The sequence below is a fragment of the Nuphar pumila genome, chromosome 8 (genome assembly GCF_984573655.1).
Source record: "Nuphar pumila chromosome 8, dmNupPumi1.hap1.1, whole genome shotgun sequence".
In the NCBI taxonomy this organism is placed as follows: Eukaryota; Viridiplantae; Streptophyta; class Magnoliopsida; order Nymphaeales; family Nymphaeaceae; genus Nuphar; species Nuphar pumila.
Window position 1 is genome coordinate 35604702 of NC_143256.1, and position 20298 is coordinate 35624999.

Genomic DNA, 20298 nt, shown 5'->3' on the forward strand with positions numbered 1-20298 from the left:
AATTACGATGCAATATGATGCAGACACACATGGGGATACATGCCGGTCTGCATCTTATACGTGGCGCTCTTTGGGAACACCCGAACATGAGATGGAGTACCGGCCCTGTTCGGGGGGGGGGGGGGGGGACATATAACCTGCTTTGTATTTATAGGTGCTCCCCCTTGCATCAATGTCATCCAAGCATGGAAGAATAATTATAAATTCTTCCCTACTCAGATTTCATTCTTCTTTCTATTGTATCTTTCGGTCATGGGGTTCTTCTCTTTGACATTGTTGTTGTTTTCTCTGTTATTAGGTGCATTGCCTGCATTAGCACAACAATGTGGTAGTCAAGCAGAGGATGCTGTGTGTTCAGGAGGGTTGTGCTGCACTCAATATGGCTATTGTGGCAGCACCAATGCCTACTGTGGAACTGGGTGCTAGAGCCAGTGCACTGGCAGCAGCGGTGGTGGCTTGAGTTCTTTCATTTTAGAGGCTATCTTCAACCAGATGCTGTTGCATCAGAATGATTCGGCTTGTCCTGCTCATGGAATTTACACTTACAATGCCTTCATTACAGCGCTAATGCGTTTAGTGGCTTCAGCACTACAGGTGATGATGCCACTCGTAAAAGAGAAATTGTTGCCTTCCTTGGCCAGACATCCCATGAAAAAAACAGGTATGAGAAGATGAATAACCCCAACGGAAATATGGCTACACAAGTTAATGAGGATTGCTAATCTTGAGTATGTGATGTTCAAGACTGATCCTTCTTTATCTGTCATCTTTTTGCATGAAACCACTGTGTAGCTTTTTTTTCCTTTCGTTTACTACACAAAGAAACCACACTCAGGATTAGCGAGCTAGCGTCACTGGTCTTAAATTGCCATACGTATAGTCAAATATTTTCCCTTTAGAAATCTGCTAAAGTAAACATATCTTTCGATCGATCTTTTGTAATACAAGGGCCAATATGACATTTGTAAATTCTTCACGCAGGTGGATGGGCAACTGCACCAGATGGACCCTACTCTTGGGGGTACCGCTATCTCCAAGAGCAAGGTAACCCACGCAACTACTGTCTTGCCAGTACTCAATGGCCTTGTGCCTCTGGAAAGACATACTATGGTAGAGGACCCGTGGAAATCTCATAGTAAGACCTCTTCTAAGTTTTCACTTTAGTTTTCTTATTGAAAATTAATTCTAGACAGGTTGAGAAGGTCAAAGAGGGTGGTGTATGTTCGCCCCCGATGATTCACTGAATCCCACGTCTGTGTTCGGGGGATCGAATGAGCGCCACGTATTCATGCACATGGGGCTCGTATTCCCGTGTATGTTGACATACTTTGCATCGGACTCTAGTGCTATTGCAAAGACTTAATCACCCTTACTTGCTTTTCTTGCCCTAAAATGGCGGTTCGAGGAAATGACAAAAATATCCTCCATTCAAAAGTTGTGAAACGACGGGTCGATAAAAGGACAAAAAAGTCCTCCATCCAGAAAGTTTGATGTTAACCATTTAAAGTGGAGACGTTCCCTATTCATTAAACTCCTGCGTCATCTGCTGTAAGAGTTGCTCCCATTATCAACCCAAACTTTGCCTTCGTCTCCAGTCGAGCTTTTCGCCTTGTTTTTTATCCTGTTGTACAAGACACTGTCGCCTTCTCGTGCCTGCCTTGTGTTACAAAACATTCCACTGTCTTCTTTTATTTGTCGTTGTTGTTAAGCATTATGGAAGAAAGCAATGATGCACAAACATTCAAACCAGTGCCATTAAGGCAGCGTGAGTAGCTTTTCATCTCATCATGCTATCGATGAAGAAGACATGTCGTCTTGTGTGCCATTAAGGCATTGTTTGGTTATTGCAGGTAGATCATGTCCTTACGATGGTTGGAAACTTATCGATATTTGTAAAACGCTGGGACCTGTTGACAAGAATGCTTGTTTACAAATGCTAGGAAGGGCCTCTACCCCATCAGGTATCCTACATTAACTCATCATATGCATTGTATCTCAAACCGCTGTATTAGTAACAGACTCCCGTTTTTGTGAGATACATTTTTGTTAGTTAATATCAATTTGTTTGCTATTATGCTCAAGTTCTTCCTTATCGATTTGTAATTTATTGTGCGATATATTTATGGACCTTTTAGATAGTATGGTTTTGTATCGTCGAGTTTTAAGTTATTATGCTGAACTTTCGTATCGATTTTCAATATCTTACAAATTGCTGTACATATCGTTTTGTAAGATATTATATGTTTTGTAATATGTATTTGTAAGATATTTGTACACAGACTTTGAAAACGTGTGGATGCAGAAACACATCGTTACACGCCTGGCAAGGCGATTTTCGCATGCATATCGCTGCTATCTCAACGACTTCTATTGATCTCGCTTTAGAGCCTCGCGTTATCGTCAACACACATGTAGGACATGTGTATTTTATTGGCATGGTAAGCGACAAGTCGATGCTCAGTATAAGCAAACATCAAACCGCACTTGCTTTGATACTTTCATTCATTAAATCACTGCTTTGACTTGCTTAACCCAAGTGGTATCCGTTGTTATATACATCCTGATTAAATCGTAGTAAACCTATGTCGCTTGCTAACGCAAATTGATATATTGCTTACAAAACATTCTACTGTCTTCTTTTATTTGTCATTGTTGTTAGGCATTATGGAAGAAAGCAATGATGCACAAACATTCCAACCAGTGCCATTAAGGCAGCATGAGTAGCTTTTCATCTCATCATGCTATCGATGAAGAAGGCATGTCGTCTTGTGTGCCATTAAGGCATTGTTTGGTTATTGCAGGTAGATCATGTCCTTACGATGGTTGAAAACTTATCGATATTTGTAAGACGCTGGGACCTGTTGACAAGAATGCTTGTTTACAAATGCTAGGAAGGGCCTCTACCCCATCAGGTATCCTACATTAACTCATCATATGCATTGTATCTCAAACCGCTGTATTAGTAACAAACTCACATTTTTGTGGGATACATTTTTGTTAGTTAATATCGATTTGTTTGCTATTTTGCTGCAAACAGAAATTGATATATTGCTTAAAACATTGTTGAGCTTATCATTAGGTTGTAATAAAGACAATGTAGCTCAATCAATCAAAAGATCTGGAGAATTGAATATCTATACTTATGACGCAATTGAAGAATTGAACATCTGCACTAACGATGCACATGAAAAGAATGGTGCAGGCATTAGACCCACTCTTGACTTGAATGTTCCAGTGGAAGAAATGCAATTCAATGATGAGGTAGACTACCATGACAGTGCACATAATAAAGGTGTAGGCACCGAGACTATACATGGAAGTACACTTGACTTGAATGTTCCAGGAGAAGAAATGCAATTCAGTAATGAGGTAGATTTTGATGTCAGTACACTTAATAAAACCGGAGGAACTGGGAATGTACATGGAATTACACTTGACTATGTTCCTGTAGAAGGAATGCAGTTTAATAACGAGGAAGATGCATATAAATTTTACAATGAGTATGCCTTAAAAGTTGGCTTCAATGTGAGAAGGTTTTCTTGGTCAAAAAATGCACAGGGTGTCTTGGTTAGAAAGACATGTCTGTTCCAAGCAAGGTTTGAAGAAATCAATGGGAAATCCAACAAGAAGCATGCCAGAATCAAGATGTGGATGTCAGGCGAGATTGGTTTTAAGAAGACATCCGAATGAGAAATTTGTCGTGCGTACTTTAATCAGTGATCATAATCATGATTTATCTGCATCATTTATGACTCCTATGCTAAGGTCACATCGTAAAGTAACTGTAGCGCATGCTGCAATGGCTGAAATAGCCGATAGCGCCGGCATTGCACCAAGGAAGACATACAATTTGTTTAACCGCATAGATGGTGGTCGCGAAAATGTGCCATTCACACCTTTGGATCTAAGAAACCATTTGAGAAGGAAGAGGACAGATAACATGAAGAACGAAGAAATATGTTCTTTGGTTCGTTACTTACAGAATAAATCAAGCAATGAACATGGTTTCTTTAGTGCAATGCAAGTGGACGAAGATGGATATGCTGTGAATATGTTTTGGGCAGATTCAAAGTCTAGAGTAGATTATGAATGCTTCAATGATGTGCTTGTGTTTGATACTACAGTAAAGATTAATACTGAACATTGGCCATTTGCGCAGTTTGTGGGAGTGAACCATCACGCACAGAGTTGTATATTAGGCGGTGCTTTTGTGTATGACCAGGCCAAGGAAAGCTTTGAGTGATTGTTCAGAGTATTTACACAGGCAATGAATGGGAAACATCCTGAAACTGTACTTACAGATGGTGATTACGCAATTGCGGCTGTAGTGCTTCATGTGTGGCCAGATGCACATCATCGCCTATGTTTGTGGCATATCTTTCAAAATGCAGCAAAGAACATAGGACACATATTTAATCAGAATATAGGGTTTGACAAAACGTTTACAAGGTGTGTACTTCATAGCGTAGACGAGGTCACTTTTAAGTCAGATTGGGACAAAATGATTAAGACATACGACCTTACTGACTGTCTGTGGTTACAAAATTTATATGCAGAAAAAGAGAAGTGGGCATTGGCATATAGAAGACAATACTTTTGTGCAGGTATGATAAGCACACAAAGAGACGAATCTATGCATGCTACCATGAAGAAAACCCTGTATTCATGTGTAACAATGTTTCATTTCATGGAACAATATGAATTATTTATAGACGATTTAAGACAGAATGAGCTTGAACAAGACGTGAAATGCTTCAATACACGACCTCTAACTTTTGGCATGGAAATATTGATGCGACCTGCAGCTCTGTATACACTAACTGTATTTGAATGGATCAAGAAAGAGGTGTTGCATGTCATGAATTGCAAAATAGAAGGACTCGTGCAAACCGAGAATATGCACAAATACCATATTTTTTGTCAGGGCGAAAAGCATCAGGAAAGGCAAGAAACACATGTCACGTACAATGTTGACAATGGAAGGGTAGAATGTTCGTGCAAAATGTATAAATTCAAAGGTATTCTATGCTGTCATGCATTAAAGGCACTCAATCAAGAGAAGATACAAGAAATACCTGAGTCTTACCTAATGCGAAGATGGAAGAGACGCGCAAAGATTGAAATGCTCGTTATGGACAATGTGAGTAAATCTGGTGTTGACAAGAAGCGCCACATAGCCTCTCGTTACCAACAACTATGTAGGTCATTCATGCATGTTGCTGATTTGGCATCGAGAAGTGAAGAATGCTATGTATTTGTGAGAAAAGCTGCAATGGAGTTACTTGAAAACGTGGAGTCAAATCACCTTAAGTCTGTTGCAGCGAATGAATACCAGCAGAAGATAATGGGATCGAACACCGCAGGTGAAAATCATGTTTTGCTTGACACTCCAAAGAAGTTGCGTCAAAGCGTAAACATTATCTTCAACAAGTCAGTAGTGAACGTTGTTGATTATGATGGACATATTCATGAAGCGAAGGGTATCAAAAGAAAACCTGCCTCTGATCGCAGTCGTCGGAGGTCAAACGGTGCACTAGAATTGGTTGACAAGAAAAGGACTAAGAAACAACCAACCTGTAATAAAAAACAACAAATCCCTTCAAATGAACAAGTATTTTTGATATTATATTGCTTCCCATTACGTGAAGTTTGTCAATATCTAACTCGTGTAATGTCCAACATGCAGCAATACCCTACAGAAGTACCAGCAAATGTTGAAACCTCCATTCCTCCCAACCAGATTTCCGGAAAGGATCGCTTCAGTTTTACAAGTCTATTGGTATGTAATCAATGTGGTGAGGAGGTATGCATTTCTTATGAAACTTAATGCACTGTCTTATATTTTCTCTATCATGACAGGCTCTGATGCATTCAACAGATGGGTATGGGACGCAGGAATCTCGTGTGGGCTATTAGTTTATTTGTCATGCCTCTTTGCATAACCCGATTGCAACATTGTCGGATTTGTTACGAGTTTATAGTGATTTGTCATAGATGACTTGCGGTCCATGCTTGTGTTTTTTCGATTTGTGGTTATCGTTGAATAGCGATCTGTGTCATCGCAGCATAGTGATGTGTGGGTATTGTTCGAATGTCAATCTAAGCGGGCTGAGAAAGGTTGTTCAAGTAAGTTTTTATGGGGCATTGATCAAGGTTGTGATTCATTTTATGATCTGAGTTTGCTATCACCACGCAAATGAAATCTTACTTAGATCATGAAATGAAACGCAACCATGATCAATGCCCCAAAAAAGCTTACTTGAACAACCCCTCAGATAACGCTTAGAGTGACAGTCGAACAATACTCCCAAATCATTATGCTGCGGTGCCAAATATCGCTATTCGACGATAACCAAAAAATCGCCATTAAGTTATATCATGAACCAGCAGAAGCCAGAAATCGCTATTTAGCGATTAAAGCAAAAAAACCGCTATTTAGCGATTAAAGCAAAAATACAAGCACGGGCCGCAGGTGGTTGATGATAGATCACTATAAACTCGTAACAAATCCGACAATGTTGAAATCTGGTCAATTTACCAACGTTAGTTGGTAAAGCTATGATTGTAAATAAAAGGCGTCGATTCAACTTCTTCTGCAACAATTTTTTCATTTTCCCAACACCTCCAATTGTTATCTTGTGAAAACTTTTAGCCATATGTTGTAAATAAAAGGCTAATCAATGTGTCATTTCTCTTCCTCACTTCATTTCTTAATTGGTAAGTAAACCTCTTCGTCTATTACAGAGTGAGCTTTGTTCGCTTTAACAGTGGATGTGCAAGTGTGAGGGGTACTCCATAATTTGTCATAATCGCTTTGGAGTTCTTAACGTGTGTTCGTTCAGATCCCTCTGGTTTTTATCAACAAACGTTGATTATCGCTTTATACTAGTATCGTTTAACACCGCAACTCGGTGTTGACTAACACCGCTACGTGCTACCGCGATGTAGGTCGTGAACAATAATTTAACAAGTTCTGACGTCGTAATTGACATCAGTGAATAGCATAAGTAGAAAAGCTACCACCATTAGAGAAGATCGATGCGACGAAATCGCTACTGATGATCAAAAGTAAACTGTAAGTAGATTGCAATCGCGCAATAGTATGCCTGCCAACCAAAATCGCTACGATATTGTTCTCTGCCAGATGTCACTCATTTGCGAGGATTTCAACTCATGAGGTCAACAACGCAAACGGCAATGGCTTGTCCCTTTGTAAACGTTGTAAGTCAATAAGGATTTGCGGTGTTAAATGATACTAGTATAAAGTGACAATGAACGTTTTTAAAAAACCGACAACGGCTACGATATTTGGCATGAATATATCACGGTATCCATGTTTGATAATCAATTGAGTAATCGTCAAAGATTATTCATACCTGGAAAACGGGTTTGTTCGGGTCGGGTCAATCTCCCATTGAACCATTGTTATAATATGTAGTCGAAATGACGATTTTTTAATTATTTAAAACCCAATCATTTAAGTTGCGGGTTGTCTTCGATAAAGGGCGGTATTCGAAACGACGGTTTTTAATTATTTAAAACGCAATTATATAATTAGCGGGTTTTTTTTCGAAAAAGGGCGGCATGGCGAAAGACATTTTTTATTATTTAAAACGCAATCATCTAATTTGCAAACGTTTATCAAGCAACGGCAGCATGTGAAATGACGTATTATTAATTATTTAAAACGCAATCATCTAGTTTGCAAAAGGGTGGCATGTTAAAGGACATTTCCTTTATATTTGACTGACGATGTCGATTCCGTATCTGCGTTGCAAAGGTGGCATCGATATCATCGTCTAGGCATGGTGCCAAAGAAGAGGACTATGGCAGCAATACGACCAGGCATGGCGCCGAAGAAGAAGACTATGGCAGCAATACGACCAGGCATGGCGCCGAAGAAGAGGACGATGAGAGCAGTACGACCAGTCATGGCGCCAAAGGAGAGGACGATTGGAGCAATACGACCAATCATGACACCAAAGAAGAGCACGATGGGAGCAATACAACCAGCCACGACGCCGATGAAGAAGACAACCACTCCCACAGTACCAACTTTACCGCTTAAGACGTATAATTTTGCCTTTTCATGTCGTATTTCGTCTTTTGTTGTTTACTGTAGAAAATAATTTGAACCGCGAATTCTGAATACTACGCTAATGGTGCACTCAGTGCAACATCCATAGATAAAGGTGGGCGGCAACTCCCTAACGAGGTCCTAGATGACATCGAGCAGATGCAAGATGAATTTGCAGACGGGAACACTATTAGTAATTTTGTACGTACGCAACCACTATCATTTACTAGGTTTTCGGTTTGTATGTTTTGAAGTTTGTAAATTTTTGCAACCAGACTATGTGTGATTTTGTCAATTATATTCAAAGCAATGCAACGAGCAATACAATACGCATCATCACCCCTTATTTCATGGTATGTGTGGTCTGCCATTGTTTTATTTGCTTTTATGACTTACTCAAATTTCTTGCTGGTTAAACCTTACTATTTTGTGCAACAGATGTACGTCCGGCGAAAACCATATACCAGTGGATTCGCAGATGCACTACCTTGTTGGAACAATGGTGAAGAGTTCGTAGACTTTGCGAATTTTGATAAGGTAAGTTAACAAACCTCTTCTCCAAGGTTTAGTCATTACATCCCCATCAAGATCTGTCTATAGAATTATAAATTATTGTATCGATTCACAGATTTTACTTCCTACGCTGTGGCAAACTCGAGAACATTGGGTCTTATACGAGATGAATTTTGTGGAAAAACAACTATGGTGCTACAACTCATTGGACTGCCACAGTGGTGTAGAACGTGACGCTATGCATTTGGTAAGCTTCTGCCCATAGGTGAAGCGTAGCTATTTCTGATGGACCGGACTGTACTATATTTTCCCTTTATCACAGGCGGGATTCCTGAAGGACTATTTGGGTGTCGACATTTCCGAGTGGATGTTGCTCTGTGCTGACGATGCTCCTGTACAAACTAATGGAATCGATTGTGGCATATTCGTAATGAAGCACATTGAAGCAATATACAAAGGAGAAGAAGTTGTTTTCATCGCTGTATGAACTTTGCATCCGCTGATATTGGGGATTCCTGTTATATATTGGTTTCACATTATATATTTTTGTTGCAGAAAGATATACCGGATTTACGCCTGGAAATATGCAGAAATTTGATTGAGTTCAAAAAGAACGAGAGAAAAAATATGTAATGTGAAACCTATCGATTGCTCCCTCTGTACAACCTAACGAGCTCCGCCATCACCGTTGTCACCCAACTACGGCTGTGCAGTCGCAACATAGTGAGGAGCGGTCGGCGTAGGTGGAGTTGGTTGACGTGGAACTGCCAGCGGTGCAGTCGCGGGCACTTAATTGTGTGGAAATGGATTACCGTGATTCCTAAATGTAATGCTTTTCTTCGGTAATTAAAAATAATGTACAACAAAAGATATTTTGTTGCTGTTCCGAAATCATTGTATAGCTCGCAACCCGTGAACGAAATGTGTGGATATGGATTACCGCAATTTCTAGTAACCGCGATTTCTAGTAACCGCTACGTGCTACCGTAATTTGAACTACGAGGTCCCATCACATTGATTAGTTTTGAGAATAGCTCTCTGACATGCCATTGTTCAAATTCATTAACGCGGAGGGTATTTTATATGAGATTTGCTCTTTGTTTATTAAAACATGCGTATTAATTTGAAAACTGACGTAGGGTGATAGGACGTTTCATTAATATATGAATGACACATCGCACAGGTTAAGGATGTGTTCCATTTTGCTTCGCGAATAAGGAACCGACAAACCGACAATTCCTGCAAAAGTGACTTGTTCTTGAATCGAGTGTATAGGCGCTTCGACGCGGTTGTTGTATCGATGTAGACTTTTTTCATATGTATGCAATATCATAATTAAAGTAAATAGTCGTTTGAAATTAAAAATATTTACAAATTCTTACACAACATTTCATGGTAGTAGTAGTGTAGCTGACGTTAGACTACCATTTGTGAACAACAAATCGACATTTTTGGCTTCACCGCATTCATCTCGAGTCTCTTCTGCGATTTTCATTCTGTGCGTGTCAGCAATAACGCCATGTTTACACATCAAACATTTCATAACGATGTTGACTATTATCATTTCGAACATTACAAGGCTTCGTTCATTGCATACATCGCTATCTATTTCTGCGACTGTCAATCATGCGTGTTGGGCACCGCTGGTTGCTGCCTTTTACATCCTCGTGGCGTCTCTGCTAATTTCGCCTCCGCAATTAGGAAGGACGTCAATATTTGGCAGAGTTCTTCACGGAATCCAGGTATATTAACCTGCAAAACAAAAATTGTAATATGGAACCAATAGACATGCATTTAATTACTAATAACATAGGACAAGAAATGACATACAACGTCGAAACGGGGTTCTGCACCATTGTATATCACTTCAATGTACTTCATTACAAATATGCCGCAATCAACGCCATTATCTTGTAATGGAGCATGGTATGTCGTGCGATAGATCCACTCACTAACATCGACTCCCAAAATGGCTTTGACGAAACCGATCTAAGAATAATGCGACACAAAGTAAATTCATGACCCCAGTACAGGACACAGTACTCATAAAGATGGAATCTTACGAGATGAGAAATGTCTAGCCGTAAACCACTGTCAACTTCCAAAGAATTGTAACACCAGAGTTGTTTTTCGTGTAAATTCATCACGTATAAGACCCAATGCTTTTCTGATTGCCAGAGTGTAGGAATCAATATCTGCAAATGGATTAAAAAAATGATGTTAGCACTGTCATTCTGTAACCTTGCATTCTAGGTTTGTTTGCTTACCTTTTCACTTGACAAAAGGTCTATGCAATGATTACCGTTAACCCAATAAGGTAGGCCGTCTTTAAATCCACTGGAATATGGCAAACAACGTAAGATCGTCTGCATACCGAAACATTGCTAACAACAAGGTTAACATACGAATCAATCGGACTTAATCAATAACCAAAAGCAACGTAAAATACAACCGATATACCATGAAATACGGGCTGACAATGCTTATAGTCTGGCTTGGTGCGTTGCTTTTAATATAACTGACGAAATCAGATATAGTCTGTTTGAAGCAAATATGGTGTTGTTAACGCATGTACACATGGCTTAAGTATATAGACAACTCCTACAAGTTTCATACGAACAAAATTACTGATCATGTTGCATTCTGAGAATTCTTTGCGCATTCGTTTGATGTCCTCCGCGAGTGATTGACTAAGTTTTCGCCCAACTTCGTCGGTGGATATACTACTGAAATGAATAAGGACATTGCAATGAACGATATGGAAATTACATTACATAGTACACAACACAAACCACAATTAACAGCTTCAAAGACACGGATTTTGTTGAAAATGGAGACGATGTGAAGACAATATACGCATGATTCGCCATTGTTGGTCGTGTAGTTGTCTTCGTCTGCCTCACCAACCACAATTTTCTATGTTCGGGGGGGGGGGGGTGGGGGTGGGTTGGAGTCCAGGTTTATGAAGGAACCATCGGTTTGATTGTTGCTGATTCACGAAGTTGAAGATAATCACACCGTCGAGTACTTGTGCGACTATTTATGACCAAAAAGTTCTACTGCTCAACCAACATGATCAATGAATAATGTACGACAAATCCAAAATTTATCGAAGACAACCCCCAACTTAAATGATTGGGTTTTAAATAATTAAAAAACCGTCGTTTCGACTTCATATTATAGCAATGGTTCAATGGGAGATTGACCCGACCCGAACAAACCCGTTTTTCAGGTATGAATAATCTTTGACGATTACTCAATTGATTATCAAACATGGATACATCGATATATTCATGCCAAATATCGTAGCCGTTGTCGGTTTTTTAAAAACGTTCATTGTGGCTTTATAATAGTATCATTTAACACCGCAAATCCTTGTTGACTTACAACGTTTACAAAGGGACAAGCCATTGCCGTTTGCGTCGTTGACCTCATGAATTGAAATCCTCGCAAATGAGCGACTTCTGACAGAGAACAATATCGTAGTGATTTTGTTTGGCCGACATACTATTGCGCGATTGCAATCTACTTACAGTTTACTTATGATCATCAGTAGCGATTTCGTCGCATCGATCTTCTCTGATCGCTATTCACTGATGTCAATTACAACGTAAGAACTCGTTAAATTTTTTTTAGACAAATACAGCGATTGCTGGGCAGAAATGCTCTATCATAACGATGGCGACCTTATTCAATTCAATGCCACGCGATTTCGTCGGACAGACATCTATCTTCGATTAAAATTTATTTATTTACGACAGCCACAGACGAAACGTGTCTGTTACATGTAATAATAAAGAATTAAACAATAAAAGAATGTCAACTTACGATAATTAATTATAAAATTACAACAAATAGCTATCGTGATAAAAAAGAATGCCCACGGTTTATTACTAGGCACTTGACGAATCAGATGAAATATCATACACTTGTCTCTCTGTTTTTATTGGTGGACCCTCTATCCTGGGTGGCCTCTGGGTTGCGTGCATCATACTAAAAAAGCTGGTCATCATCTCCACAACTGAGTTCAATTGTATCCCCATATTGCTAACTTCTGTCCTTAATTTCTTATTCTCCCTCTTCATAAGATCGAACCTTGAAGCAGAGACAATGTGCTCTTTTGTAGCAATTGTTCGCTCCTCATCGCCCTTTGTTGGTGAGGGCATCATTGTTGTAACAGAAGAGAGACGACGTTTTCATTGTAGAGGCTGGGCTGGAACATGAGAGGGGGCAGTTGGGATGCATGGGTTCCCAATTTTATCAATGGACAAATTTCGGCGCATTGGTTCCCAATAGCGTTTGAAATAGAAGGGATCAAATTGTCGTCCGTTAGAATCATACGATACGGCAAGGACACCACCCGAGTTCCAAATGAATAATTCATCCCTGTAGAGTTTACGCCAATCCACGTTCCTGCACCCACCACTATTCAACTTCCTTCTCACTTTCAAAGGCATATTTGGTATGGACTGCCCTAAGCCAAATTGTAGGAGAACTCGACTACCATGCTGCAACTCGGCTTCATAATTGCAAAACAGCCACAAATCGCGGTCAAACAATCTAGCAGCCTCTGCAACAACGTCTTGGTCATCGGCCTCCCCATCTCCATAAGGTCTCCACAAAACCTGTACATTGCTAATTCTTTTCAATAACGAGTGACAAATATATTACAATTTACTTAAGAATGATATGGCGACAACAATATGTACTACGAAAAACATTCCTGCAACGATGATTACTTAAGAAAGCTAAACATTACAACGATTTATAATACTCAATGATAAGTACACAATTTTAGAACGTCTACCTCATTCAGTTGCAACCCATCTAAAATGGACTTAGCATTATGCACTGTGACGTTTATTCTAGCCCACCGACTGATCTTTGGAAAACCACAACTCGCAGTGGCAGCACATGGACACAATGGGATAATATGTTCCCACGCCCAAGCCTAACAAAAACAATATTATTAGTAACACTACAACCTTCAATGAAATTAGCCTACAATTACTAACTATGCAATCAACAAATACCTGAACAAATGGCCAAAATCCCTCAACTGTTTTCGTACCATTACTCGCACGGTAGAGTTGACTGTACAAGTGTGCAAGCATAGCGGCACCCCAGGCATAGTTGTCGACTTCGTCTAAGTCTGCCAGGTACTGCAGCCGCATGGAACTTATTCTCGAACCAGAACAATCAGAAAATAATATAAGAGCAAAAAAATAAAGAAGGAAGCCGCACAACTCTTGATCAGCTGTTTCAGATGCACAAGTAGCGGAGCGACCTTCCTATTTATTACGGATAAATGACACTTTTATTGATGTGGACTTCATTCCACCAGAAATACATTGACTACATTCGTCCGTCGACATTCCCAAAAGGGCCGTGCATTCTTCCCTCGCGTTATAGTTTGAATGCCATAATAGAACAACACTACCATCGCACTTAAGGTCAGTGATCCTCGCCACATCTTCTAGAGTCATGGTCATCTCAAAAGAATCAAACTGGAATGTGTTAGTCTTATCATTCCACTTATTTACCAGGTGGGTCATGGTATTCCAGCAAGTTTCAAAATATTGCTGGTCCAAAAGGGCACCGAAGTGCATATTTCGTAATCGGTCCTTCTGATATGCACTCAGCTGACCATACCATGACAGAACTACAGGCCATTGACACCAGCCTCCGAGCTTTTCACCTGGTGCTCTCCTTCTCATGTGACCTCCCTGTAACAAAAAATAACATATTATTCATACCAATTATCAATTAGTTCCATTTGTACTTATAAATACTATTCTACTAAATGCTATAAATAATATTGTTTGCACACAGACTATCGCAGTAATCGCTATAGATATTAATACCTAACACAGTAATCGCTGTACCAAAATCGCTAAACATATTATTAAATCTTCAAAGACAGGCCGAATTTATTTACCTTGGTCATTCTGTTCTCCTGTTCTCTCTCCAACCTAGGCCTTTCTGGTGGGTCCACTGCCTCCAACTGCCTTTCCCTTTCCTTCACTACCGGCTCCACCGTCGCCTTCCTTTCTCTCTCCTTCCTTTCCTCGTCCTTCTTCTCCTTCATTATTCTCTCCTTCCTTTTCTCCAGCTCCTTCTCCTTCCTTTCTCTCTCCTTCCTTTCCTCGTCCTCCTTCTCCTTCCTTATTCTCTCCTTCCTTTTCTCGTGCTCCCTCTCCTTCTTTTCTCTCCTCCTCCTTCTCCTTCCTTTCTCTCGCCTTTCTCGCCTCCTTCTCCTTCCTTTCTCTCGCCTTCTGCGCCTTCTCCTTCCTTTCTCTCTCCTTTTTATCGTTCGCCTCCTTACGTCGCACTTCCTCCTGCTTCTTCCTTTCTCTTTCCTTTTCTTCCTCCTCCTCCTTCTCCTTCCGCCACCTTTCTTCCTCCTCCTCCTTCTCCTTCCAGCGCCTTTCTTCCGCCTGCCGCCTTTCTTCCAACTACTTCTTCCTTTCACTTTCCTTTTCTTCCTGCTCCTCCTTCTCCTTCCGCTGCCTTTCTTCCTTCTCCTCCTTCTCCTTTCGCCGTCTTTCTTCCGCCTGCCTCCTTTCTTCTTTCTGCTTTTTCCTTTCCCTTTCCTTCTGTTCCTCCTCCTCCTTCTCCTTCAGCCGGCTTTCTTCCGCTTCCAAATAGTGTTTTCTTCTTTCCAGCACTTCCTCCTCCTGCTTCTTCCTTTCTCTTTGCTTTTGAACCGCCTCCTCCTTCTCGTTTCGTTGCGTTTCCTTCTTCTCCTCATCCTCCTTCTCCTTCCGTTGCAATTCCTCCTTATTCATTTGTCTTTGCCTCTCTTCGGCCTCCTTCAGTAGCTTTGCCTTGTTTCGCCTTGCTTTATTCTCCAAGATCCCCTTATCCAATTCTGCCCTAGCCTCCATCATTACCTGGTTAAAATACCTTTCCCTCTCCTCCTCATTCTTTCTTTGCCTTTCCCTAAGCTCTGCCATCTTCCTCCGCCTTCTCTTTTCATTCTCCTCCGTATTTCTTTGCTTTGCCTTCTCTTTGTCATCCTTCTTCTGCATCTTTCGTTCTTCAGCATTATTCCTTTGGTCCGCAATCTCGATATCTGAGGGATAATCCTCCTCATAATATAATTCCAAGGCTTTCTCCTTGTCTTCGTCGTTCTCAATGTTAAGTATATTTTGGTACCTCTCAAGAACCTTGGATAGATGAGACTGGCCGATCACTTCTCTAATACACAAACCATAGAACGACGGGGCATCTCTTCTCTGATGAGGAGCAGACATTGTTAACCTGCACAACAAATTAAATGATCATCATGATTACAAATCATCGCAACATTTGGGTTCAGAAGTACACATCTTTGTAAGATTTCTCAAACTTATAAGTCCTTGTATAAGAAGAAACCTACAAATTGAATAACGAAACCTTACACGAAACTCACCGAAACGATGGGATTTTGGATATTCCAACTGTAGAATAAGCAACAGTAACAACTAATACGCAACAGAAGGTGGCAACGATGCTGCGACTGCGCGTAAGACGAAAAAGGATGCTCTGGAACAAAGGAAAGGATGCTCCGGCGACAACTGATGAAAGCAGAGTATGCTCCGGTAGAGTTTTCTGCTTAGAGCGAGAATAAATTGTTTTGAACTATTTAAATCCTACAACATAAGGCTTGCTACATACGCAAACTTTGCAAAACGTTTTGGCGCGATAACGATGGAGGGCAGTTTTGTCCTTTTCACGAACGACGATTCAGTTTTCTAGAAGGAGGGCATTTATGTCCGTTCGAGGAAGAGAAAGCGAATGGCGGTAAAGGATACTTAAGTCTTTGCTGCGGCACCAAATTACGATGCAATATGATGCGGACACACATGGGGATACATGCCGGTCTGCATCTTATACGTTCCCCCCGAACAGGGCTATAGCGATTTGTAGTGTCTTCCGCAAATCGCTATAGCGATTTGTAGTGTTATTCAGTAAGCAAATCGTTGTAAATCGCTACCCGAATTAGGACCAACTTGTCAGGGCCATATCTCCCTAACAGGAGGTCATATTCCAAATCCGTAAAAAGTGGTGTCTTCGTTATTGAGTTCAGTTTATTTCTGAAAAATTTCGGCGATTTCTATTGTCATTTCATTCCCCATTTTAACTTCAATGACACATTACAACCACAATCATCAAAAGAAAGATTGCCCAAGCTAAGAGTCTTGAGAGAGTAGAGGAGGGTCTCACCACCCACCGAACAAAAAAAAATACAACGACTCAACTTTAAGTGCAGTAAGGACCCAGAGTCGAATAAATTTAGAGGCAGCTCATCAGTAAGGACCCACAACAGTCAATGTGCAGGTCAGTCGATGCTTGATGGAGCAATGTAAGATCTTCTGATGGATGTGCACAGAAGCAGAAACAGAAGGGAGAGAGAGAGTGAGAGGGTTGATGAGCCCCCGGACACCCCTCCTGTAAGGGCAAAAGGCCATGAACACTGGGAGCAGCCCTCAGACCCCCCTTCTGTAAGGGTAAAAACTCTGAATCAGACTCCATAACTCTTCAAGTTGAATGATGCTACCCACACTGGGAGGAGCTCTCAGACCCCCCTTTCTGTAAGGGTAAAAACTTTAAATCAGACTCCACAACTCTTTAAGTTGAATGATGCTACCCACGCTGGGAGGAGCCCCCAGACCCCTCTCCTGTAAGGGTAAAAACTCTGAATCAGGATTTATAACTCATTTAGTTAAATGATGCTACCCACGCTGGGATGAGCCCCCAAACCCTCCTCCTGTAAGGGTAAAAACTCTGAATCAGGCTCCACAACAATCAATGTGCAGGTCAGTCGGTGCTTGATGGAGAAATGTATGATCTTCTAATGGATGTGCACAGAAGCAGAAATAGAAGGGAGAGAGAGAGAGGGTTGATGTTCATGGCCTCCTCCAGGGGAGATTTCTTTCTCGGATAATCCTGCAGTGCAGAGACTGGGTCTTAAATAATCATCTTCGGGGCACTTAAGTCTTTACAACCACTCCTTTTCAAGAATCATCATTTTTTTTGGCACCAATGGAGGAGAGGGTACTTAAGTCTTTGCAATCACATAAAACTCCAACGCTAATTAATGCTGACAAACATGGGGATACGAGACACACATGCTTACATACGTGGTGCTCTTTGGGACCCCCGAACATGAGATGTAGCTAACTGCCCTGTTCAGGGGGGAACATATAACCTGCTTCGTCAAAGTTGAGTAGGATACGTAACTGGAGTGATCGCCTTCAAAAGTGATCACGCCATCTAAATGCGGACACATGTCTGTTCTTAAATGTTATGTCATTAACTTCAGATCAGCAAAATTCACTTGTTTGCTAAGCGATTTATAATTGAAAATCGTCTTTTTGTCTAGATGATTAAATCCTCTCCCTTCAACCTAGCGAGTCACATGCGTACTAATTAGCCACTTTTAAGGAGACATCTATCGGCTTCCGATGGGGACAAGTGTTGGACTATATATATTGTTATTGAGATCAATTGCAAAGTCTGTTGTTGCACCTAATTACCCATCATCTGCTGTTGGCCCCATAGCAGATAGGCTGTACCCCAAAGATTGTGGTAGGTGTTCAGGTGCAGAAGCATACAAAAGTCTCCAATCACAATGCACCTTGTCCTCCCTCTATATATTGGGATGGGTTCTATATATGCACACATTTTCCAAATTGCAACTGGTTCATAGACACCAAGACTAGTTTGGCTTCTCATCTATAGGCCTTATCTCTTAATGTCAGTAATGGGCTAGCTAAAAAACCCTGCCTAAAACATTATCTGTTTCAATTTTGCAGCAACTATAACCATGGGCCTGCTGGAGTAGCAATAGAGTATGATTTGCTGAACAACCCTAATGCAGTTGCTACTGATCCAGTAATTTCATTCGAGACAGTGATATGGTTTTGGATGACTCCTCAATCACCAAAGCCTTCACCACACACGGTCATCACTGAGCAATGGACTCCTACGTCTGCGGACACGGCTGCAGGGAGACTTCCCGTTTACGGTGTAATCACAAACATCATCAATGGAGGCCTGGAATGTGGCCATGGAATTGATTCCAGGGTTGCAGATCGGATTGGGTTCTACGAGAGGTACTGTGGCATACTTGGGGTGAGCTATGGCAGCAACCTTGACTGCTACAATCAGACGCCCTTCACATAGTAAAACCTCATAGTGAAGGCGGGAGCACCTATTTGGATAGTCCATATGACTTAGGATAAATAATATCCGACGACTCCTTGCTGTTTTCTGTAGCAAACTCTAATAACAGTTGACAATAAGAATGTTAAAACTCTCTCTCTCTCTCTCTCTCACACACACACACACACACACGGCCACATCATAAAAGGTGCAAGCGTACGTAGTGACAAAAGTTTAAAACGCCATGCAATTTATCTGCCATGGGATGTGACTCTAAACCATGTGTTCAATCAAGGGGTACCATAACCATGTTCGCAAACTCGAGGTCCAGAAACTTGGCATTTGAACCAATTTTTTTCTAATTATACTGTCTTAAGACAATATGGAGTTTGAAGGAAACATGCTATTTCTCACAAGATTTGATTGTTTTATGTGTAACTTTGTAGTGCATCCTAGAGTTTTTTGGCATCTCCAATTTATATTTTGGTCAAAGCTATGCATTCCATCTAATTATCGAACTCAATGCTTCATGAAATTTTGTGCAATCTAACACCACCTAGCAAATGACTACATCTCTCACTCTAAAACAAAAGCAAGAATCAACCAATTTCAAAGAATTTTTCAAAACTAAACAAATCATACAGAAGATGGCCCACTCGCGTACTTTAAGATGAGTTTATTTGAACACGGTCCATCTTCCGATCGATCGTCCATGGTGATGTCCAGCTAGAGAGAATGGAAAACAGAGAGAAATGGTCATTCCTCTTTGGAGAAGGATATACAATTTAGTTTTATAGTGAATTTGGGAATGTAATTAGTCTTCACAGATTCCAACTTAATAGCAACTTATTCTCCTGTTTGAATATTAAGGTCTAGATAAAGCTCATCGAAAGATCTGCTTCTGATCTTCCTACAAAGCCAAAACTTGCAACCAATCACATGCTCCATATCTCAGTTGAAAAAAAAAACCTCACGCCGATAGCTCGAACCACCTAAACACTCATTTCCATGTGCATTCTCCCTTCGAATTCCAACCGCAAACCCTAAATTTTCACCACCAACAACTAGAAATCCTAATTCCACAAAAGACTCCTCAATTCCGCCAATCAACAATCAAGGTCATAAAAACATTGCACATTTTTTTATGTGCTGCCGCTTGAGCACCCTCCACCTTTTCCATAATAGCCTGTCAAGTGTGGGGTCCAACTGCAGATGGCGGGTGCTTAAGTGCAGCAGCGCATTTGAAATGTACAATGTGATTTTCTGATGGGAGTTAACCTGCATCTATGATGTTTCTGGAATGATTGTAGGAAAATAAAGATGAATTTGAGAAATGAAACAAGGCAGGGGTGGATTTGTCCATCAGTGATAGGATAAGAGGATGATTATGGAAAAAACCCTAAAAAACATGTTCCCTCACTTGATTTTGTTCCTTTAATTTATCATTAAAGTCCGCCTTGGATGAAGGAGTGTAGCAGAAAATGTTCATATGGACTTTGTGTTTAACAAACTATGGCACACTAGTATTTTTCGGTATCACCTAGAAGTAGATTGGTCAA

At 40.7% G+C, this 20298-nt stretch overlaps 1 pseudogene; it reads left to right on the top strand.

Moving 5' to 3' along the window:
- Positions 1-252: 252 nt before the first annotated feature.
- LOC149829899 (endochitinase pseudogene) lies at positions 253-18760 on the top strand (annotated as a pseudogene).
- Positions 18761-20298: the final 1538 nt, after the last annotated feature.